General features: G+C 48.1%; 1 long non-coding RNA gene across 1 annotated transcript; it reads left to right on the top strand.

The window, feature by feature from the left end:
• The first annotated feature begins 17405 nt into the window (after positions 1 to 17405).
• On the top strand, positions 17406 to 23851 carry LOC131506771 (uncharacterized). The gene is made up of 2 exons (XR_009259135.1): positions 17406 to 17506; positions 23552 to 23851. It is a non-coding gene; the product is annotated as an uncharacterized LOC131506771 (long non-coding RNA).
• Positions 23852 to 24942: the final 1091 nt, after the last annotated feature.

The raw sequence follows: 24942 nt of genomic DNA, 5'->3' as shown, positions 1-24942 counted from the left end.
CCTCAAAGCTATTAAGTGACTTAGTGAATCGTGGATGCCTCCCAAGGGCAGGGATTTTTATCTGTTCTGTGCACTGCTGTGTCCCTTGCCCCTTGAAGGTGCACGGGGCACGTGCTCAGTGCGTGTTTAGAGAGTAAGTGAACCGTAACCACTTTGCATTGATACTTTATTCACAAACCCTTTGAATTAATTAATTAATTAATTAATTAATTAAGAGAGCGTGTGAGCAGAGGGAGGGGAGAAGGAGAGAAGGTGGGGGGTGGGTAGAGGGAGAGACAGTCGTTAAGGGTGGAGCCCAACACGGGGCTTGATCTCACGACCATGAGATCATGACCTGAGCTGAAATCAAGAGTTGGACACTTAACCAACTGAGTCACCCAGGCGCCCTTTTTTTTTTTTTTTTTAATTTTTATTTTTTAAGTAAACTCCACCTCCCAACATGGGCTCAAACTCATGACCCCAAGATCAGGAGTCACATGCTCTACCGACTGAGCCGGCCAGGTGCCCCTTTTCGTGACTCCTTCAAGCGTGATGGTGATATAGCAACCACTGCTTGAAGGTCATGCCAACCTCCAGAGGGTCCCACGGGACTTGCCCTTTCCCCTACTTCTTGCCACCAGCTGAATTGGCAGAGCAAGGGAGCCGACTGCTCGTGGGCTGTGATAACCCAGAACCCATCCAGCGCCAGACCTCAGCAGTGTTCTTCTGGAGAACTTTAAGAGTCGTGTCTCACCCCACTCTCAGTCAATTCGCTCTATCAGACGTGGATATGCGAAAACCTATCTGAAACCGGACAAAACAAAACAAATAACTATGTCCAAAGGGCACAATACTTCTCACTTCTGTTATGACTGTTTTGGCCGGACTCCTTCTCTTCCCTAACTTGCTTGGCTCTGAGAGCAGGAGCTGTGACTTGCCTTGTCCTGGCTTCTGCATTCTTACACAACCCATTTCCATCTGCTTCACATCTACTCACACACACTTCCCCCCTTTTTGTACTTTATGTAAACTTTAAAAAAAATTTTTTTTAAATAAAAAAAATTTTTTTTAATGTTTATTGTTTTTGAGAGAGAGAGAGAGAGAGAGAGAGAGACAGAGAGAGAGAGCGTAAGCAGGGGAGGGGCAGAGAGAGAGAGGGAGACACAGGATCTGAAGCAGGCTCCAGGCTCTGAGCTGTCAGCACAGAGCCCAACGCGGGGCTTGAACTCATGGACCATGAGATCATGACTTGAGCCGAAGTCGGACGCTCAACCGACCCAGTCACCCACATGCCCCAGTCTATGTAAACTTCTAAAATGTTTGTTTATTTTTGAGAGAGAGACATAAAGCACATGAACGGGTGGGGGGTGCCGAGGGAGGAGGGGACAGAGGATCCGAAGCAGGCTCTGTGCTGACAGCAGAGAGCCTGATTCGGGACTCAAACCCGTGAACTGTGAGATCATGACCTGAGCCTAAGTCAGATAGATGCTCAACCGACTGGGCCACTCAGGTGCCCTAGGTAAACTTTGTTATTGAAGCAAAGTACACATGCAGAAATTACATGCACAAATCCTACATGTACGTGTGCAATTCAATGAATTTTCACAAACTGACCGCATCCATGTGATCAGTACCTAGTTGCAGAAACAGAATGTTACCAGCTCTCCAGAAGTCCCTTTGTGTCTCCTGGAAAGACTCTTACTGATTTCCGGTCGAATATTTTCATTTTGCAGAAGAGAACACTAAGGCCCGACAGGGAAAATGACTGTCCCAAGAGGGCAAAGGGCAATGCTCTGCGGCTGCTTTGTAGCCTCAGAAGTGCAACACCTCCTTCACAGAACACACCCCTCTAGGCGGCAGTTACAGGCACCTGCCGAGCAGAGCCCTCCAGGCCCCGAATTCCCCTCTGCCCCGATGGTGCTGAAGTAGGGGCATGGTCTGTATCTGCCCTTTGTGGAACGGTTGCTACACTCAGGCCCTTCCCAGGGTTCTGTTCTGGCCTCTTCCCCTGACGACACACTCTCAAGGAGCTTAAGCAGATTGTGCCAGGAAGGCCCTTAAAGATCTGATCAATTTATGATTTGCTTAAAAAAGAAGAAAGAAGAAAGAAAGAAAGAAAGAAAGAAAGAAAGAAAGAAAGAAAGAAAGAAAGAAAGAAAGAAAGAAAGAAAGAAAGAGGAAGGAAGGAAGGAAGGAAGGAAGGAAGGAAGGAAGGAAGGAAGGAGAGAAAGAAAGAAACCCTATAAAACTTTGTTCTTAAAATTCCCTAAATTAGTGGGTTGTTACTGCCAAAAAAAAAAAAAAAAAAAATCTAACAATAGAGAAACGTACTAAGCAAGTATAGAATATTTCCTTGCCTGGATTGTGAATTAGGAGTACAGGCAGCTATATGGTAGATGGGCATTATATGCATGTATATGTGTCATTTTTTTAAGTTTATTTATTTATTTTGAGAGACAAAGTGAGCAGGGAAGGGGCGGAGAGAGACGGAGAGAGAGGGAGGATCCCAGTCAGTCTCTGCTGCTAGAGCAGAGCCCGATATGTCGTGAGCCTCGAGATCATGACCCGAGCCGAAGTCAAGAGTCCGATGCCTAACCGACTGAACCACCCAGGTGCCCCTGTGTGATTTTTTTTTTTTTTTTTTGAAACAGCTGTCTCTTTTCCTTCCCTCCTCCTTGGCTTTCTCTCAAAGTCATTGTTTTGCTGCCAAAAGCTGGATGAGAAGGAGATGGGAAAGAGTTAGAGTGATTGCCCCTGGCTATGTACCACAAAAGCCCAGCCTTGTCAATCACCTTTGGTGTGATGCCTTTGTGTGTGATAGAAACACAGAGCAACCAGGGTGTTCTCAGCACTAAGGTCTCTGTAAACAGAATCCGTCCTAGAGAACATAGCAGGTTAGAATGGGAAGCAGCTGTAATGTTCAACCACGCAATCCTTCGGACGGATGAGGTGGGGAAGCCCAGAGCAGCAGTGCTTGGTGTCGGGGATCTCGCCCACCGGACTGCAGATAAAACCCAAGTGTCTTGACTCCCCGTGCAGTGCTCTTTGTACTATTCCACCTCAGTTCCCAGGGCAAATCCAATTTTTCTATTCTGTCTTCCTTCTTCCCCAGACATCTATGTGTATGTGTTGTACCATGGGTGTCAATTTTGGATTTGTGGAACCAGATCATCATGGCAATAACTCAGCAAGCTTACCCTTAAAGAGCTAAATTGGTGAGGGAAATCCCGGCCAGTAGCATGCATAGCAGTCAGAATGAATTCAGTTGCCAGTGACAGAAACTGAGATCAAATGAACTTAAGCAAAAAAAGAATTCATTGGCTCATGTAATCAACAAGCTGGGATTTCAGGCATGGCTGGATCAAGGGCTCTCTTCTCTCTATGCCTTAGCTCTTTTCTCGTTGCCTGTTGGTGTTGGCCCCTCTCTCTCATTGCTGCTAAGCTTCCTCCACGTGGATGGGTGTGGTGGGCTGAATGATGGCCTCCTAAAGATGTCCGTGTCCTAACCCTCAACTTGTGAATGTGTTTGTTACATGCTAAAGGTGATTTTATATATATGATTAAGTTAAGGATCTTGAGATGGGGAGATTATCATGGATTATCCAGGTGATCCCAACGTAATCATGAAAGTCCTTTTAAGAGGGGGCAGAAGGGTCACAGAAGAAGAAGGAGATGTGATGACAGAAGCAGAGGTCAGAGAGAGAGAGATAGAGTGCTTTGAAGACGCCACCCTACTGGCCTTGAAGATGGAGCAATAAGCCATAAGCCAAGGAATGGGGACAGCGTCCAGAAGCTGGAAAAGTCAAAAAAAATGAATTCTCCCTTAGGGCTTCCAGAAGGAATGTGACCCAGCTGGCATCTTGATTTTAGGACTTCTGACCTCCGGAACTATAAGATAATAAATGTATGTTCTTTCAAGCCATTAAGTTTGTGGTAATTTGATACCATAGCAATAGGACATTAACACAAGGGGCTTATGTCTCCAGGTTGATATCTTCTTCTGTGCTAATCCAGTAGTCCGTGGGGGCGGGGAAAGTTTCTTTCTCCCAAAGTCCCCATAAGGGCCACAGATTCTCCCTGGCCACAATCAGGTCGTGGGACTATTGTTCCAATCACTGGTGCCAGAGCAGGCAAGACAGAAAGCTGGCTCAGCCTGAGTTCTGTGGCCATGGTGGTAGTGTTGGGGGGCTCACCGGGACCGACAGGCCCTTTAGAATTACTTGAAATGGAGAGAGGAAGGCCAGCTGGATGGATAAAAACAACACACACACCCTACAACAGGGGATTTTTGGAGTAACATGAGGAGAAACTGAAGGCTGGGTTAGGAGGTGCTGAGGGTGGGGAGAGGTGGGTGAACCAGGGGAGAGGTGGGTAGAATTGCCGGAAAGATTTCTGGGCCCTCCTGAACCACATGGGAATTTTTTGTTGCTACACTGCAGAGTTGTCCGTGCGGATAGTGCTGGAGAGGGATTCTGGGGGGTGTGTGTGGAGGGGGCACACGGAGGAAATAGCCAAGTGCAGTGGTTCAGCTCTGAAGAGTCCCACGCTCCTAGCCCAGCTCTGCACACTTCCTGGCTGAGCAGCCTTAGGTAAGGCTCTTCATTTCTCCGGAGACTCAGACTTCTCACCTGTAAAATGGGGCCAATAGAAATCTCTCCCCTCGCGGGACTATTGTGAGGGGTAAACGCGATCAGACACGCAATGTGCTTAGCCCAGTGTCGGCACACCACAAATACCACCTGAACGGTAGCCGTTGTTATTATTATTTTAATTAAGGAGAAACACCTACGACGTCTGAGTGATTTTGAAAGGACAACTTTGTGCAGAACTGGAGGGCAGAGCCAGGGTCCGAAGGGAGGAAGCCACAGCTCAACATAAGAAAGAACTTGCTGTGGATCTGCCTCCATGAAGGAGGGCCAGGCTGTCCGGGAAGGTAATGAACACCCATCACCACGTACTCAGATGGAAAGTGGGGGGCCACTTGGAGGGGATGTTATGGAGGGCATAAGCACTCAGTTTAAGTTTTTCTCTTGCTTGGGGAGCCAGTGGCTCGCAGCCCTCAGGGGGGACCATCCCCATGTGAGCTGGGCAGCTGCGGTTTCAGAAACTCTCCAGGCTCCATCAGGTCCACGTGCATTTGGTTCTGACATGCCCAGCCTGGGATTTCTTCCAGGCTTTCGGCTTGCAGCCCCAGAGCTTGACTCCATCCCTAACTTGTTCACCTGGAGCTTAGAGAGAGGAGGAATCCATCTGTTCTCAGCAAGCACGTCAGGAACCCTGCGTGGAAAGCTTGGGAAAGTAGCTTCTGTTTGGGGGTAAGAAGCCAGTGCCCCACTAGAGAGCTGAAAACATCAGCAGTTCAGTCTTCGACCACCTCGTACGTGCCTGGCACTGTGTGAACTCGTTATCAACCAGACTTCAGCTCAAGTGCATAGCAAAAAAGCCGAATAATCATAGCTCACACACAGAAGTTTTGTTTTTCCTGTTTATAAAGAAGCTTGGCACAAGTGGTTCCATATTGATGTGACAGCGCCGTGTAATTATCAGGGATCCAGAATCCTATCTTTTTTGTTTTAGGGCAACAGTTCCCACAAAGTGTTTGGTTGGATATATTTGGGCCACACTGCCTACTACAACCCTCTCTTAGAGATTCACATTGAACCCCACCGTGCTCAGGACGTGCACTGCTTCCCTGGCACTCTTTATGGATAATTTTTGACAAGTATTTGCTTTTTGGGGGAATGCAAACTGGTGCAGCCACTCTGGAAAACAGTATGGAGGTTCCTCAAAAAACTAAAAATAGAACTACCCTACGACCCAGCAATTACACTACTAGGCATTTATCCACGGGATACAGGTGTGCTGTTTCGAAGGGACACATGCACCCCCATGTTTATAGCAGCACTCTCAACAATAGCCAAAGTATGGAAAGAGCCCAAATGTCCATCGATGGATGAATGGATAAGGAAGATGTGGTATACACACACACACACACACACACACACACACACACACACACACAATGGAGTATTACTCGGCAATCAAAAAGAATGAAATCTTGCCATGTGCAACTACGTGGATGGAACTGGAGGGTATGATGCTAAGTGAAATTAGTCAGAGAAAGACAAAAATCATATGACTTCACTCATCTGAGGACTTTAAGAAACAAAACAGATGAACATAAGGGAAGGGAAACAAAAATAATATAACAACAGAAGAGACTCACAAATATGGAGAACAAACTGAGGGTTACTGGAGGGGTTGTGGGAGGGGGGATGGGCTAAATGGGTAAGGGGCACTAAGGAATCTAGTCCCGAAATCATTGTTGCACTATATGCTAACTAATTTGGACATAAATCAAAATACATACATAAAATTTAAAAAAAGTATTTGCTTTTCACTCAAATAGTTCATATTTGCTATGAAAAAATTTTAAGTCCAAAGCAAAAAAAGAAAAGAATAAAAGAGAAATTGTACTTATCTTTTCACCCAGAGAGACCCCTTATTAGAAAATTGGTACACTTTTCCAGACTAGATATTAAAACATATATAAACATAAGTATTCCCTTAAACGGGACCATTCTCACACACTATTCCAAACCTGTTTATTCCATTTAAGAAAGTATCACAAACACCTTCCCATGTTACGAAATATGGTCACAGTATCAAATTCATTCCTATACGCAACAGTTTATTTGGTGTCTACATAACGGTGGTTCGCACCTACTCCAGGGGGGTTGGACACGACTAGAAGATATCCCTTCCTCTAGGAGCTTTCTCCATTTCTCCACAGTGCTGTGTTTCACCTTGTTGATTTTTGATCACACACACACACACGCGTGCACGCGCACGCACAAGTAAGATTTATTTAAAACAATTTTTTTTAAAGTTTATTTTATTTTGAGACAGACGGAGACAGCGCAAGTTGGAGAGGGGCAGAGAGAGAGAGGGAGAGAGAGAATCCCAAGCAGGCTCCGTGCTACCAGCACAGAGCCCGACGAGGGGCTCGAACCCACGAAACTGTGAGATCATGACCTGGGCAGAGATCAAGAGTCGGATGCTTCACCGACTGAGCCTCCCGGGCGCCCTGAGATGTGACTATTTATTGAAACAGACGCAGAGTGAGGAGTCAACACGACATGAGCACAGCATGGCAAACTTCTCCATACGTGTGCATCCCTGTAACCACCACTCACACACAGAACATTTCCGGGGCCCAGAAAGTTCCTTCTTGCTCTTTCCCTAGTCACAGACCTCTCTTACCTGAAACACACTTTGGAGTGAGTGGATTTTTCGTGGGAGTGCGGTGTGTTTCTAGAACTGGATAGAAGTTGAGCTGCTCAGCACAGCCCGTGTACTGTGCCTACCTTGGCCCTCAGGACAGGGCGGGCTGGTGAGCATTACGGAGCAAGACTGAGGACTGGGGTGTGCTCCATGGGACCCTGCACCCAACTCTCCCAGCTGGGCAGGCTGGAGGCCGAGGCACAAGTGTCTGTGCTCCCAGGTCAGAGGAGGAGAGCTTAAGGGCTCAGGGCAGCACCTCCCATTCTGTCTGGCCTGGGCAAGCGCAAGCTGAGAGGGCAGTGGAAGGGGCATTAAGCGGGAGCTGGGGGGGGAGGGCGGGTGGGAGAGAAAGGATAAAAGGTCTTATTCATGTTGCCTGGGGCGGTAGGGAGGGGTGCCTGGGCACAGGGGTAATGAGTAAAAATAATAACCAGTTCTGAGCAGGGGGGGGGGATGGGGTTGAGGGGGGAACAAGTAGGAAAATCTAAATATGGACTGTGGATTAAATAAATAATGGTATTGTATCAAAGTTAAATTTCCTGATTTTGATCCTTATGCTGTGGTTCTGTAAGGGAATGTTCTCTGTGCACACGGCAGTGCTGAGGTGTGCTGCCTTTGACTTACTCTGAAGCAGTTCAGATAAAAATAGACGTGTGTGTAGATACATGCAGAGAAGACAATGGTAGAGAAAAGGGGGCAAGATGTAAACGTACGATGAATCTGGGTAAAGGGTTCATTCGAGTGTCTTGTATTATTCTTTCAACTGTTTGGGGGCAAGTTGGAAAGTATAACCAGATGCAAAGTGACAGAACAGAATGGTGTCTGCGACCTGCCTGGGTTCTGGATGTGTTCACTCTGACACTGGTGAGCAGTGTAAGCGTGGGGGGCTGCCTGTCTCTCTCTGGTCCTAAGGCCTCGCCGTGCAGGTGAGGAGAGCAGACACCAGATGACCTCTGTGAGACACAGCAGCTCTGGCTTTCTGGACACCTGAGGCTCCAGGTTTGTGGGGTCACAGAATCAGCCAGGCGACCGCTGAGTGGCTGATGGAGTGTGAGGTCTCTCTGTCTTAACTCGCCCACGGGGTTTGCCTCCTGCTGAGGAAGAGGAGAGAGAAAGGGGTGACTTTCCTGTGGTTGCCTTTCTCCCCGATCTAAAGTAGTAATAGAACACTCTTAACGATGCAAAATAGGGAAATGACAAGCAAAACGCAAAGGCCTCGATAATCCCACTGCTCTAATGCTGACACCAGTTTGACAGCTGCAGGAGGCTGTTAGAATAGGAGGGAATCCCCACTAGAGTGGGGAAGACTGAGGCTCAAAGTGGGGGTGGGCTGGGGGGGGAGACTTGTTCAACATTACAAAAATGCCGTCTGGTGGCAGGGTCAGGACTGGCGACCACATGTTGTGAATTTCAGACCAGCCCGATATTGGTTTTTAATGCACAATGTTGTTTATTTTCTAATTATGTAAAAAATGTCTAAGATACGAAAGTCTGAGGAGCCATACCTGCTCCTCGGATGTTTGCCTGCTGGTTTTCCTACTCTAAGAATCTCCAGAGTCCAGATGGAACTTTCCTCTCTGCCTGTGGGCCCCACACCTGGCCATTCCTTCCATCCAGCAGCCTGGGCAGGACAGGGCTTGATTCTGCCCCTCAGCAGGGTGTGAGCAGCTCCCAGGTGACAGTAAGACACCAAGGCCCTAAGTCTTCCCTGCTGACTCTTTCCCATACTCCCACGGAAGGTTGAGTTGGGACCAGCCTAAGGACTGGACCCTATATATGCCACTTCCGGAACCTGACTTTGGGGGGCCAGCACGATAAGCCTCGGTGCATTGTCCTACCTGGAATTTGACAGTTAGCGCTTCATTCCTTTAACTTAAATTTTGGCCCAATTCCTTGGGTAGCCGTGTCTACGTCTAGAATGTATCAGAAGAATGGGGACATTCTGTTTGTGGGAAAGGGAAGAGTCCTGCCTTTCTTTTTCTCACTCCCCAGAACCCTGTTTGCACTTTTCTCAAACGGACATCTGAGTTCTGTTCGGGGGCCATCCCTGACGCACCTTATTGGGAACTTGAGGTAGGTCAAAGCGAGAATGCCTGAGGGTGGATACATTTAAGTCGTTTTATTTTATATGAAAAAAAAATAGTGCTTACTGAGCTGTTATTCTGTACTAGGCTCTGCTAAGAGCTTGACTCCCATTACTTAAATTCATGCTCACAATGACCCCGTGAGGTATGTATTTTCTTCTCCCTGGTTTATTCCTGCAGGCAACCTGGCTAGAGAGGTTATACAGAGCTGGAAAGAGGAAGGAGGGATGGGGTCAGGGGTGCGAATCCAGGTCTGGCTCTGGGAGGAGGAGGTCACCGTTGCTTTAGGGGGTTGGCTATCCACCAGTGCCGAGACCTTCTCTCTCAGCATCTGGGGTATCGGGCAAAGGCCCCAGCTCCTCCCCGCACCCCAAAACTCTGCTTAGGCTGCCTCACAGGGAGACTTGGGGTGCCCTGGGAGATCGTCTGTGACAAGCGTCGCTCTCACTTGTACAGCTGAGGAAACAGCAGGGGCAGGGCTGCTGGGTTGCACAACTCTGGGGGCATCGTTTCACTGTATCCCATGTGACAGTTACTTCTCAGCGTTGTGAAATGCAGGGCCTGTGAGGGAGAGACAGGGACTAGCACGAGTCACACAGCCACCCCGAGTCAGGACTTGACCCCGGAGCCCAGACGGCTCTGTTGGTGTGCCCTGGGGAATGGGGGAGGGGAAGACTTGCTGGATGGGTGGATGCCCAGGGGCTCCGGGAGACTTGGTGTCTCTCCAGCCCTTCGTTGGGCGGGGGGTGGGGGTGGGGGGTAGGCCTTCCCTGTGGAAGGATCCACAGCCTCCCATATCCGGCCCCACAGCACAGGGAGGCACGGTGCACCTGTGCAGCTGCATGGCCCAGCTGGGAACCCTTCTCACCCTGCTTCTGGGCAGCTCCTCAGGAAGGCCTGGCCAACAGCAGCGAGTGGTGAGGCCTAGTCCCAGAGCCAGCGCTGGCCTGGGGCCTGTTCTTTCCCGTGCCGCCAGGGAGCTCAGCTACAGCAGGTCCCTCCTCCCTCACAAAACCTGTGGCGTCCCACCGCCTGCAGCGTGTAGGAGTCCAGACACTTCTGCCCAGCTTTCAAGATTTGCCACTGCCTGCTTCTACTTTTTTGCACCTGCATCTCGGACCCCCGCCCTTTTGGGTCTCCATCGACCCCAGACCGCTAACACCTGTGGCCACGTACCTGCGCTCTCCTGCCCCAAGTCTCAGCTCAGGTTGTTCTCATCTCCCCCAAACACTGCCTCCTCTCTAAACTTTTGTTTTTCCCTGGCTAAAATCCTCCCCGCCCTTGAAGTTCAAACTTATCTTCTCCAAGAAGTGTTATCTTGGAATCGACTTATGTCTCCTTTGGGTTTTGAAAATATTCAGCTGCCCATCCATCCATCTGTCCATCCGTCCATCCATCCGTCCATTTCTCCACCATTACTACTGTGTCCTAGGTTTACGGGTTAAGTAATGAATATGCATGGTCGCTGCCCTCAATCAGCTGTTAGTGAAGGAAGCAGACCCCTAAGCAAGGAATGTAGTCAGTGCTGCCCTGGGGGAAGGGAGGTCAGCAAAAGCCTCACAAGATAGGACAGTTCATGTCCCTTTAATAAGTCAGGGACATCTGCAGGGACTCAGCCACACTACATTTGGAATTAAAAGAATGGCTGTTGGTGAGAAGCAAGTTGTCCCATATGCGCTGACTGTCCCTGGCATCATTTTGTGCCCTTAATAGCTCCTCATGTGAGCATCTTGCTTCCTTTATCTTGCAGCATGCTTTTTTTATGTCCCGCATTTGGGTCCCACAATAATCTTGCTCTTTACAGATGAAGACACAGAGAGTCAGAGGTGAAGGGACCTGCCCACGCCACACAGCTTGTAAAAGGTATATGCAAAGAAGACAATGGTAGAGAAAAGGGGGCAAGATGTAAACATATGGCGAATCTGGGTAAAGGGCTCATTCGAATGTCTTGTATTGTTTCTTTCAACTGTTTGGGGGCAAGTTGGAAAGTATAACAAGATGCAAAGTGACAGAACAGAATGGTGTCTGCGACCTGCCTGGGTTCTGGATGTGTTCACTCTGACACTGGTGAGCAGTGTAATCGTGGGCGGCTGCCTGTCTCTCTTTGGTCCTAAGGCTCCACCGTGCAGGTGAGGAGACTGGACACCAGATGAGCTTTTCCACTGCAGTTGCATTGTAGTTATCATAGGAATAGGTAACCCATACCAAAGCCATGTGAACAATCCCCTCCTAGACCTGTTCCCTATCACCTCCAGGGCATATCTATGTTGTCAAGTCTTTACTCCCAGAGACTCATGTGTGTGTGTGTGTGTGTGTGTGTGTGTGTGTATAAACAAATTGGTTTACAAATTCTGTCCTTTACACAAATGGTAGTGCTCTCTCTCTCTCTCTCTATATGTATATATATATAGCTGTGCATTTACCTTTTTACTACTTAATACTGTAATATGGAGGTCATCCCATAGTGTATATAAAATCCTTTCCCATTCAATTTCTATAAAAAGCTGTACAGCGTTCCATCACATGGATGCCCAGTAGCTGATTTAATCAGCCAGGCACTGGTGGACATTTAGGCTGTTCCCAATCTTTCCCAGTTAGAAACAGAGCCCCAGGGAATACACTGTCCTTTTGAAATTCCTTTCAGCCTCTCTCAGCCATGATGTCCCACACGGAAAGGACATGGGCAAGGCAGGACACGGGCAGCGAGCCTCAGAGCAGCCGGGACAGGGTCTGACTCCTGGTTGGACCACTTGGTCCTGTCCCACCTTGGACCCCTTGCTCATTCCATGTGAAGCAGAGGGGCCTGGGAATTTGCGTTTCTAACACGCTTCCTGGTGAGACTGGTGTGGGGACTGTACTTTGATAACCACTGTGCTAAGCGACTAAAATATGGACTCTGGTAATTCCCATCTTTTCAGGTGGGGATTAAGGTATGTAGCCCCGTAGCACCATGCTGGTACCAGACTAAGAACTTAATACATCTTGGTGATTATTACTAGATCAGCCCTCTCACCACAGAGCGAAAAGTTAACCAGACGTAGGGATGATGCATAGCGATCCTCGGAGCCCTGATCTGTTCTCCAGGGGATTTAGGGGTATGCTGGAGCTTCTCTCCAAAATCTCCTCTAAGACCTAAGTCTGGAATGGCTGGGGAACTCTGCCAAGCTGCCTGGCATCAGAAATTGTCATTTTGATGGTAGCTGGGGTGGAGAACTGGGGGGGGGGGGGGGGGGGAGGTAAAAAGAAGCCCAACTTGGAGCCCCAGCGCTGACTGGGTGATGGATGCTTCTGTGGGCACCGTCCTGTGCCAGCTTGCTCCCTGGTGAAAGGGTGTGCAAGAGAAGACAGAGAAGGGGCTCGTCACATGCCAGCTCCTACCCCAGCCATCAAAGGGCCCCCTCTATCTTTAGAGCCCTTGTAATCTGCTCTCATTAACAGTGCTTCGGTGGGGGGTGGAACATCAGTGGTGGAGAACCCCAGGCGGCCACTGCAGGCCTGGTCATGCCCCCACTGCTCTCTCCTTGGGCCCTGGGAGGGGAAGTCTGGAGTGAAGGCCATGCTTTGCTCCTTCCCACGCCACCTCTCTGCAGGGAGGCAGGGACTCAGGAGAGCCGGCGGAAGTGTGTGAGTTTCAGTCAGAAGAGGGGCACTTAGCACAGCGCCAAAATCACGGGGGTGGAAGAAGTGACTGGGCTAGGCTCTACGCTGCTTTGTGACCTTGGGTAAGGCCTTTTCCCTCTCTGAGCCTCCGTGTTCCCTCTTGTAAAATGAGATGTGCTCAGGATCTGCACCTGGTGCCCTGAGTCAGTGTCGAGTCCCAGAATTAAGAAGTCAGTAGCATTTGGGGCACCTGGGTGGCTCGGTCGGTTGAGCGTCCAACTTCAGCTCAGGTCATGATCTCGCGGTTCACAAGTTCGAGCCCTATCTCGGGCTCTGTGCTGACCGCTCAGAGTCTGGAGCCTGCTTCAGATTCTGTGTCTCCCTCTCTCTCTGCCCCTCCCCCACTCATGCTCACTCTGTCTCTCAAAAATAAATAAAAACACTCAGAAAAAAAAGAAAAGAAGTCAGCAGACTTTTCCTTTGGCTCACCTGTGCTCAGCCCCAGGGACATTGAACTTCTAGCACCTGCATTTGGGCCTCCTTTGCTGCCCAGTGCCCCAAACTGCTGCCCTCTCTCCCTAGCCTCCTTCTCCCCGCTCCAGTCGGCATTCTACTCCCTAGGCCTTGAGAGCCACACCACTGTGATGCTCTGCCACTCACTGGCTGTGGGATGTCAGAGAGCCATTCAAGCACTCAGCTTCCCGTGTGTAAAGTGGAAATAACATCATTATCTGCAGAGGGGGCTGCTGTGAGCGGGACCATACGTGCAGAGGGCTTAGCATGGTTCGGGCACACAACAGGCTCTCCATACCTGCGAGCCATTCTTGCAATTATTGTCATTGTTTCTTTAAAAGCTAAGAAGAGCCAGACTCTGGGCAGAAAACACCTAACTCTTGAGACTCTATGTCTTTAATTTTGTGTTTTTTAAAAAAATGTTTATTGATTTATTTTTTAATGCTTTTTAAAAAAATTTTATTTATTTTTATTTTTTTAAATTTACATCCAGATTAGTTAGCATATAGTACGACAATGATTCCTTCGTGCCCCTTACCTATTTAGCCCATCCCCCCTCCCACAGCCCCTCCAGGAACCCTCTGTTTGTTCTCCATATTTATGAGTCTCTTATGCTTTGTCCCCCTCCATGTTTTTATATTATTTTTGTTTCCCTTCCCTTATGTTCATTGGTTTTGTCTCTTAAAGTCCTCATATGAGTGAAGTCATATGATTTTTGTCTTTCTCTCACTAATTTCACTTGGCATAATACCCTCCAGTTCCATCCATGTAGTTGCACATGGCAAGATTTCGTTCTTTTTGATTGCTGAGTAATACTCCATTGTGTGTGTGTGTGTGTGTGTGTGTGTGTGTGTGTGTGTGTGTATATATATATATATATATATATACCACATCTTCCATATCCATTCATCCATCGATGGACATTTGGGCTCTTTCCATACTTTGGCTATTGTTGGTAGTGCTGCTGTAAACATGGGGGTGTCCCTTTGAAACAGCACACCTGTATCCTGTGGATAAATGCCTAGAAGTGCAATTTATCCAGTAGTGCTGGATATTTACCCAGTAGTGCTGGGTCATAGGGTAGTTCTCTTTTTAGTTTTTTGAGGAACCTCCATACTGTTTTCCAGAGTGGCTGCACCAGTTTGCATTCCCAAAAAATGTTTATTTATTTATTTTTGAGAGAGAGAGAAGAGTGGGGGGAGGCAGAAAGAGAGGGAGAGTGAATCTCAAGCAGGTTCCGCACTGTCAGCACAGAGCCTGATGCAGGGCTTGAACTCATGAAGTGTGAGATCACGACCTGAGTGCAAGATTAAGAGTTGGACGCTTAACTGACTGAGCCACCCAGGTGCCCCTAATGTTTATTTATTTTGAGAAAGACACAAAGAGAGAGGAGAGAATCCCAAGCAGGCTCCACACTGTCAGCACAGAGCCCAACATGGGGCTGGAACTCACTAACCGAGAGATCATGACCCGAACCGAAATCAAGTTGGATGCTTACCCGACTGAGCCCCCTCAGGCGCCCTGAGGCACGGGGAGGTTAAATGCCTCCCCCAAAGTCCCAGCAGTCTGGCTCCAACCACTACACCAGAGGCTCTCATGGAGTGGTCTAAGGACCCCTGGGATCCCAGAGACACTTGGACATGACCCACAAGGTCGAAATAAATTTCATTATTACTAAGAACTTGCTTGCCTTTTTTCCTCTCATTTTCTCATGAGGACACAGTTGAAACTTCCAGAAGCTACATGACTTGTGATATCATAGCAAGTAGAGAGGAGAATCCAGGTGTCTCTTGCACCCATTCAAAAAAAATGTACAGCAATGCCACTCTTCTTCTCGCTATTTTTTAATTTTGGAAATATTTTCTGAAAGATACTTCTATGATAATGTGATGAGTTTATTGTGACTTTTTAAAATAAATAGCCCTGTAGGGGCGCCTGGGGGGCTCAGTCGGTTAGGTGTCTGGCTTTGGTTCAGGATCATGGTCTCGCGGTCCATGAGTTCGAGCCCCGCGTCAGGTTCTGTGCTGACAGCTCAGAGCCTGGAGCCTGCTTCGAATCCTGTGTCTGCCCCTACCCCACTGCACTCTGTCTCTGTCTCTCTGTCTCAAAAATAAATGAACATTAAAATAAATAAATAAATAAATAAATAAATAAATCGCCAGGTAAATACTTAGAATGTTCTTCTCGGTTTTAACAAGGTAAGACTGTAAAGCAGTCAGACACCACAAAGCTTGAGAATCACTGTTCAACACTAAACAGAAATGCTCCCCAGTCATCGTGACGTGGGTATAATGCTCCAAGGGAGGCCCACCGGGGGTGTGTGGTCCCTGTGCTGCTTGTCAGTATCATTAGTATTATTAAGAGGGGCACCTAGGTGGCTCAGTTGGCTAAGCGTCTGACTTCAGCTCAGGTCACGATCTCGCAGTTCGTGAGTTCGAGCCCTGCGTCGGGCTCTGTGCTGACAGCTCAGAGCCTGGAGCCTGTTTCAGATTCTGTGTCTCCCTCTCTCTCTGACCCTCGTGCATTCATGCTCTATCTCTCTCTGTCTCAAAAATAAATAAACGTTAAAAAAAAAAAAAAAGAAAGAAATAGATCCCTGGATCATGCTACACGGAGTGGCCCATGGATAACCAGCCCTATCGTGAATCAAAGCCTGTGATTCAGAGCGTCTGCTCTTGTGACTTGCAATGTGGGTCTTAAATTGTAAATCCCTCCTTGTGTTTCTTTCTACAGTTTCCTAAGGGTTGTGGCCTATCTCTCTCTATTGCTCTTTTTTAAAGATTATTTATTTACTTTGAGAGAGAGAGAGAGAGAGAGAGAGAGCACAAGTGGGGAAGGGACAGAGAGAGGGGGAGAGAGAATCCCAAGCAGGCTCCGGGCGCCCCCTGTGGCTTGTCTGTCTCGATCAGCAACCCTGGTAGTGTCTAAGATGACTCCCCTGCTCTTTGAGATGCATCCCATCTGAGCCCTGCAAAAAAAAATTTTGTTTCCTACACAGCCTATATTTTATACAAGATGTTTATAAACACTCCTGCCAAATTTTGTGACAGCCCATCTAGTTATTTTCACTTGATATGGTGACAAATAGAAACTGAATAATGAAAATGACAGTAACAGTCATATTAGAAATTCAGTAAACATCGATGGCATAGAGGTAAATGACAAATAATGGCAAATCTAGAGAAAATTTTGTGGAAATGTTCATGAAATCTGTGTGTGTGTCTCTTGCAGGGGAATCTGGTCTTCTGGGTGGCAATCTTAATTTAATCTTTCATATCACTTTTTAGATTGCTCTCTTTATCTGGAACTCCGCAAGAAGCTTCTTGGAGAGATTCCAAAGGACAAATATGCTTGAGAAGAATTTCATTCCAGAAATATTGTTAGGATCTGACATGAACATGATCTAACTTTCAGTGTTTCTTTTTTCTTTCTTTTTAATTTTAATGCTTCTTTTTTTCAACTTTATTTATTTATTTGGAGAGAGAGAGAGTGTGTGTGTGCACAGGTGGGGAAGGGGCAGAGAGGGAGAGGGGGAGACAGAGAGAATCCCAAGCAGGCTCCACACTGTCAGTGCAGAGCCCGATTCAGGGCTCGAACTCACAAACTACGAAATCATGACCTGAGCTGAAGTCCGACACTTAATCCTTTACCAACTGAGCCACCCGGGGGGGCCCTAACTTTCAGTGTTTCTATAAAGGTTCCTTCAAAAGACAAGAGCTAGGTTTTTCAGCCGTGTTGGGTAGATGACTAGGGCCTTATGGGATGTGTTAATACTCTCTATAGAAACCCCACGGAGCCTTCTATATCTTGCTTGGCAACCTGGTTCACCTCACTCTGCTTTGAACTTTGTAACCCAATCAGAGGCTTGCCTGAGAGCCAGCTCACAATGGCACCGTGTCAAAAGGAACGAGCTGCAGATCTGACCCAAAAGGTAGGGATCCTGGCTGAACGGGTAGACATTCTAGAGCTTCAGGTCTTCAGCTGTGAAATGGAAAATGAAATCTACCCCTCTTAGCCCTACGGTTGTGTTCTAGGGATCAAACAAGGTAAGTCCTTTGAAAAACAGAAGGCATTTGTCTCCTGAGCGATTCCCACGTGCAGTTCTGCCTACCTGGAACCCACTCTGCCCGCACCCCCCCCCCCATAGCTGTGTAACCCCAAATGGTCCTACAACGTGGCTTCTCTTGCTGCAGCCATGCTGGCCTCCTGGTGCAGGCGTGTCTCAGCGTCTTGTTACTGTCACACCCTTCGCGCGGAATGCTCTTCCCTTGGGTGACGACATGGCCGAGCCCTGATTTCCTTCCCATCTCTGTCCACATGTCACCTTATCAGAAGGCCTTCTCTGAGCACACTGTATGAGTTAACATCCAACCCCCAGCAGCTCTCCTATTTCTCTTACACCACATCAGTGTTCTTTGTAGCACGTATGCATTGCCTAGTTATTTGTGTGCCTGTCGATGATCTGACTACAGTGGCGGTTCCACAAGGGCGGGCGCTTTGCTGTGTTCTGTTGTGATCCCAGTGCTTGGGACCTAGCATGCACACCCTCTTCCACCAGAATAAAAAAAAAGTGAAGAGACAAGAAAATCGCAGACTGCCATATCAGACTGTGAGACGGGGTGGGCTGGGGGGAAGAAATTTCAGTGGGGCGGACCATACAGAACAAAGGAGAGGAGACCCCCTGTTCCCTCCGGCTCCCCTCCCACCTCTCGGCTTCGATGTATTACGGCAAAGCCTCGGTGTAATTATGGGCATTTAGATTGTTTACTCCTTGTTAACCACCCTCTTTGCTCACTTAATTGGTCCAAAGCCTGTGGTATGAGTAACCAGCCATGCGGCAATTTGGCACATGGGGCATAGTAGTGGTGATGGGGTTGAGCAGGGATCGCTGCCTTCACACTAGTTGAGTTCTGGGTGCAGCCTCGAGCCGACGTGGAGCTCAGGTGGGTGGCACCCTGCAAACACACCAGGGGGACTTGCCCAGCCCTGGGATCTTAACTCTGGGCTTCTCGGGGGTGCCTGATTGGTCTCCCAAATTCCGTGCTTTGTCAGCACCCTACCCAAGTGGGTGGAATAACTCCCCCTCTCCCACTTCAGGGGGACTAAAACCCAAGCTGCATCTACATAGCCTGGCTTTTGACTGCCTGGCCACCTCACCTTACAGGTCTCTCCTCCTCGCTCGCTCATCTCCTACCTGCTTTCCTATACCGGTCCTGCCTCAGGACATTGGCACTCACTGTCCCTCTCATATCCTCATGGCTGCCTCCTCTTATCCATGTATTAGTTTGTATGAATGACTGAATGGATCGTATGACTTTGGGTAAATCCTGGTCTCTCTCTGTATTGCCATTTCCCCAACTGATAAATAGGTAGATGGGTTTAAGTTCCACATTCCTTTCCAAAACGTATGTCTGAGAATCACACAAGTCATTTAATGAGGTCACAACATTTTTTGCAGACCCTACTGGGCCCTGGGTTCTAGAGGCTATGTAAATAGTGATGAAAAAAATAAAGGTAGAAATCCTGCCCTGAAGGGGCAGACTTTCTAGTGGGTGGAGATTGACAGACAATAAACATAGAAACAAATAAGATAATTTCAGTGACTGGTAAGTACGGTAACAATAAAAATAAGGGAACGTGATGGAGAGTGAGCCATGGCAGGGGTTTTGGTTAGAGTAGTCGAGGGGAGCCTCTTTGAGGAGGTGACTTTTCAGTGGAGACCTGAGTGACGGTGAGCTGAGACAAAGATTCCAGGGAGGAACAGCAAGGGTAGGAGCCCAGAGAAAGAAACGAGTGTGTTATCTTCAAAGAAGAGAAAGGAGGCCTGTGCAGAGGGGGAGGGTGTCTGGTGGGCAGGATGTAAGGGATGAAGGTCTTGTCCGGGGCCATGGTACAGAGTGTGGATTTCATGTTTGGGGTGATGGGCTGTTCATGGAGGGTTTGGGGAGGAGAGTGACTTAACATCTTAGAAAAAAGTCATTCTGGCTGCTTCTTAGACTGAAGGGAGACAAGAGAGGAGGCAGGAAACAGCTGTCCACGGGAGAGAAGATGGCATCTGGGTCAAGGGCAGAGGGGCTGGTGGAATTCCGGGTGTACGTTTTGGAGGTAGAGCCGAGAGCGCTCGCTGATGGATTGGATGTGCTCGTGAGACAGGGATGCAGCTAATATGTGTCTGGTGAATAACAGACATGGCTCAGCGATCCCTGTGGGAGGCTGGTTTGCCAAAGAGCTCAGCATTGGGGTTTGGGCACAACTGAAATGACCTTTGTATTTCCTACTTGTCATTGTCCTTGAGGACAGGCACCGTGTGGCTTTTGTTACTTTACCCCTGATGCCTAGCACAATGCCAGGCACAGAGCTTGTACCTCTCCCAAGGACCTCCCAGGGAGGCTGGGCCAGGAAGGTGGCCCAGGGCTCACAAGCCACCTGCTCTCTATGGTCCTATCAGCCCCATGTGTCGCCAGTCCGAGCAGGTAAGGCAGCTAGGCTGCATCGCCCCTTGCCATCTTCAGGTCACCCAGAGCCCCCTCCTGTCTGCACCCCCTCCTGTCTGCACCCCCTCACTGGCGGTAGGAGCCCAGGAGCCCAATTTCGATGCAGTCTGGCTGCTTTCCCAGCTCAAAAATATGCCCCCTGCTTACAATTCACCAATAGTCTGGGCCCCCATCCACTTCTTCCCCTGTGGGTCACACACAGGCTTTGGGGAGACCCAGGAGTCGGCCTCACATTAAGGGTGAAATGTCAGTTGTACGGAGGAGATGTTAGGGGCAGGGGTTTGGGGAGGGGGTGTGATCTGTATTAATCCATACTTTTCTCAGCTGGGGAGCTCCCCACTCGGCCTGTGATTAAAGGCTGATACAGAAAAAAAGATATTCCTTTTTCAGGAAGGTCTTCTCCAGGATGCCTCCAGCGGAGAAGAATGCTCCCCCAGAGGGGAAGAGTGCTCCCCCAGAGAGCTTCTCAGGGAAGGGACTCTTCTGCATTCTTGGCTCAGCCTGACTGATTATGCAGGCTTCGCCCTGTTCCAGGGCTAATAAGAAAGCACAGCCCCAAGGCACTGGGGCTTTGTATTAAATTTTTAATAGCCACGGTGGGTTTGATCCCACACTCATGGGTGAATTAGTCACTGCAGGTTCAAGTGAGGAATTTATGGACAGGCCTCAACAATCTGCTTCTAATTTGGGGCTGGAAACTTTGATTTAAGAATTCTAAAAGGCAATATGGTATATAGTCAAGGAGGCCTAAGTCCCTGCCATTCAACGAATCTTATTAATCTACATGTTTGGCACTGTGCTGGTCTGGGCTCCTCCCTGTGAGTCGAAAGCTACGTTTGTGAGCAAGTTACTCCTGTCTTTGGGCCTCAGCCTCTTGACTTGCAAATGAAGGAGTGGGGGCTCCTCCCAGCTCTTTCGAGCTCTGATCTCCCGCATCTGGGTCTATGAAGGACAAAAGTTATCTCCAGCAGCTGCTGCTCCTTGGAGGCCTCCCTTAGGGAAAGTTGGCTTTGGGACAGAGCGCTTGCTAGAAGCCCAAGCATGCCCTGCCCTGAAGCCCTGCCCTGAATCTCTGCTCCCCTTCCTGTTGCTGGGGGAGAGTGGAAAGGGTTAAAGTTGGCTCAGCAAGGCAGGAATAGACTCACTGGATCCCCTCCCTCTTCAGGTCCTCTCCCCGTTTTGTTCTCAGGGATTTGCTCAGCTTGCTGAGGTTAGGTAAACCTCCTTGCTGGGCTGGGAGCCATGCCTCTCTGCCTCTCTGCAGCTAGAGAGCTGAATTGTAGCAACTTGCCTGGGTTCTTCCCCCAGGCAAGAAATCTGAAGCTGTGGCAAGGGGTGGAGAAATCTTGGAACCTGAGACAATGATTCTGGCTGGAGCCAGAAGTGACTTTGGAGATGACTGAGTCCAATTAGCTCTTTTTGCAGGTGGGGAAACTGAGATTCAGAGAGGGGGCTTTCCTTAGGTTCGCCCAGTGAGTTAGGGATAGACTCAAATGCAGGTTCCGAGGTTCCCAGGCCAAATCCTTTCTCCTGGGTTGATCCCAGGAGTTTGGGGGGACAGTCTTTTGGGCTGAAGCTGTCATGAATAGATAATGTGGTGGTGGGGGGGGACACAGAAGGAAAGTAGAAGGGGCATGATTCTAGGGGTCATGAAGAAGGAAAAAAGGACTGACTCTTTGTTGATGCTTTTTTGGGGCTGCCTGCCTGACACTCATCCTGCCTTTGCCAGGCTGTCCAGGCACCCCACATGTCTACCGCTTTGCTTTTCAGCTCATAGTAGGCAGGTCTGCTTTTGCTAAGAACCCAGCTTGAATGGAGGCTCATTCATTTAGTTGTAAACAGACTTGCTTCAAGCCCCAGTCTCATTTCTTCCTTCCTTCCTTCCTTCCTTCCTTCCTTCCTTCCTTCCTTCCTTCCTTCCTTCCTTTTAATGTTTATTTATTTTCGAAAGAGGGAGACAGAGCACAAGTGGGAAGGGGGCAGAGAGAGAGAGGGAGACACAGATCCGAAGCAGGCTCTGAGCTGTAAGCACAGAGCCTGACTCAGGGCTTGAACCCATGAACCTGAGATCATGACCTGAGCTGAATCCAGACGATCAACCGACTGAGCCACCCACGTGCCCTTAGCCTCTCTTCTTATTAGCTGTGTGATCTTGGGCAAGTTGCTTAACTTTTCCGAGCCTGAGCTACCTGTCTATCAAACGGAGCGCCAACAGTAACTTCTTCACAGTGTTGTGAAGAGATGCCTGAGATAATGCAGGGCCAGGCACAACGTAAGTGCTAGAAAAATGATAGAGCTTACCAGCACTCCTCTGTCTTAGTGTCCCCTCATCATCTTGTCTTCTCCTTCAGTAGAATGGACCTGTCTCTGGGCCTACCCTCCTCAAAGGGTAGTGTGAAGCTGATAAGACAACGGAGGTAAAGGAGCTTCAAAAAAGACTATGTGGAACCAGCGATCTCTCTTGGTGGTCTCTCTGACTCGTTTGTCCCACGCCCCGTGGCTCCTGAACAATCCCTGGGTTGACCAGTTGTTGGTCAGCTCAGGATTTGGATTGGGGAAACACTGGGAGCCCAGATGCACCAGGATTCATCCTAACTAAATGGTTCTGGGCATGTCATTTTGCCTTTCTAGGACAGTTTTTCCCATTGCAAAAAGGGGCCAGAAACCCTGGTTTTCCTAATTCATAGGTCTGTGTTGGAAACTGCAAAGCTCTCTGGCTGCTCCTGTGTCCACCCCCACCCCCCAAACCCCCTTCCTCTGGTTCCATACCTGATTTCCATGAGACATCCAGCCCATTCTGACTTTCAGTTTTGACCAGTGGTCTGGGGCAGCTGACCCGACCTCTGCTCCAGTGTTGGGTCTGAGACCCGCCTTGCCCATCAGAGCCCTGAATTCCCTATGGTCACTGTGATTGGCTCAGGGACGGGCCTGTGACCCGATCACAGCCAACTAACATTTAGCCTGGAACTTTGGCTTATAGTGACAGGGAGAAGTGACTCACTCTTTTTTCTGCTGGACAAGAGCCTGGGAGAATGAGAATTTGGAGCTCCCAGACACCATCAGGTGTGAGGAGAATCTACCTGATCCTTAAGCAAATACAAAGCAAAACAGACAGAAGGCAGAGAGGGGCAATCTTCTGCCAGAGTTGTTTGCACATTTGGTCCTAGACTTAGCTAAAGCCAAACTATTCCTGGACTTCTCAGAAATATGAGTCAATTTATTTATATGTAATAATATAAAAAATATATAATAATATTTAATAATAAAACATGATTTCCTTTCCTTCTTTCTTTCCTTTTTCTATTAATTCCTCTCCTTATCTGATTATTTATCTTTGCTTAAGTCAGTCTTATTTGACTTTCTGTCACTTGCAATCAAAAATCCCTAATTAAGACAATGAAAGAATTATTATTATTTTTAATGGAAAATAATTATGATAGTTACTGGAATAAACAATGTTAGCTGTTGACCCAATTTCCATTTCCCTTTCTTCCTCATTAATAGAACGCTGGATGGGGGATGGTAGCAGGTAAGTCCCAGGAGAGATGAGATGTTTGGCCTAACCTAATCATGACACCCCTATTTCTTGTTTTTCAGAGCCCTTGCATTAACAGTGGCCATGTGACCCAATTATAGACTATAAGACAAGGAGAAATCTGCTGGGGAAAGTAGGTGTCTGGGAAAGTAGACAGCCGGCATCACCCTGTCTCCTTCTTCCTGCCTTGGAAAAGGATGTGATGACTGGAATTGCAGCAGCAACATTGTGACCATGAAGCAGAGGCCAAAAGAATTGCAAAGGGGCCTGTCCTCACAACATTAAGCCAGTACACTAATGCCAACAGCTGTCTGCCTGTATGCTTCTTGTGATAGAATAAAAACAAACACCTATTTGTTGAAGCCACTGTTAGTTGGATTTTCTATTATTTGCAGCTCAAAGCATTCTTTAGGAATGAATCATTTCACTCATGTAGAACTCAAGTAGCTATCTAGCAATGCCATTGACCCAAAACCTGGACAAAGATACTAGTTAAGAATAAAACAACTCAGCCTGTTTTCTCTCCCTAGGGGCAAAAAAAGAATAAAACAAAGTAACATTTTTGGAGTAGTTACTCTTGCCAGGAAGTGTGTTAAGTGCTTTAGCTGCAATAACCTTATGGACAGTTACTATGATTAGATCAGAAAACTGAGCCACAGAAAGATATTTTGGGGGGTCACTTGGCTAATAAATCCTGGAGACAAAAAGGCTTCTGGGTAGCTACAATGGATTCTACCAGGTACTTCATTCATAAAAAAAGCCCCTTGCCCAGAGATCATATACTCATTTTCTACGCAGTGCAGGCATGGAGTTCTCTAACGGACTTACTGTTGTAAAAAAAAATAGAGACAGAAGCGCCCCAGAAATAAGTGACAGCTGACACTCTGTCAATGAGCAATTATAAAATACGAAAAAAGAAAAGCCTGACTCTTTCAGTGTAGGCGAAAATAGCCTAGCATACCTTCAAAGCCCCGAGGACACCACTGTATTAAAACTCAATTCCACCACTAATGTTTTATAATGGCCCTGAGTCATCAAGTAAAGCTGAAATTACGCTTTGCCTCTTGTTTGAGAAGGCAGGGAGCAGGCAGTCCATCTGGGAAGGTTCCTACTTGAAATATTTCAAACAAAAGAAAATTTTAGCGTTTTAATCCACAGTACTTCCTGCTTCTCCCCACCCCACCCCAACTTTCTGGAAAAATCAGCTCACAGAAGCTTCCTCCTCTAGAGGCCCAGAGGCCAAGGTGTTAGAGGACTGCATTTTCCATCACCATTTCCCCAAGATGTTCCCTTCTCAAGCCTGAATGTCAATAGGTGTGTTTCTAGCAAAGGTGATCTTAATTTACAATGCCTGGGGGTTACCCCGGGGCAGTCATGGCAGAGAACCCAGAAACAGCGTGAAGACTTGAAGAGCAGCACTTGTTAGCACCCCCACCTGCTGCCTGAGCTGGGA

The sequence above is a fragment of the Neofelis nebulosa genome, chromosome 1 (genome assembly GCF_028018385.1).
Source record: "Neofelis nebulosa isolate mNeoNeb1 chromosome 1, mNeoNeb1.pri, whole genome shotgun sequence".
NCBI classification, from domain to species: domain Eukaryota; kingdom Metazoa; phylum Chordata; class Mammalia; order Carnivora; family Felidae; genus Neofelis; species Neofelis nebulosa.
This window is presented reverse-complemented; position numbering and strand designations above follow the sequence as displayed.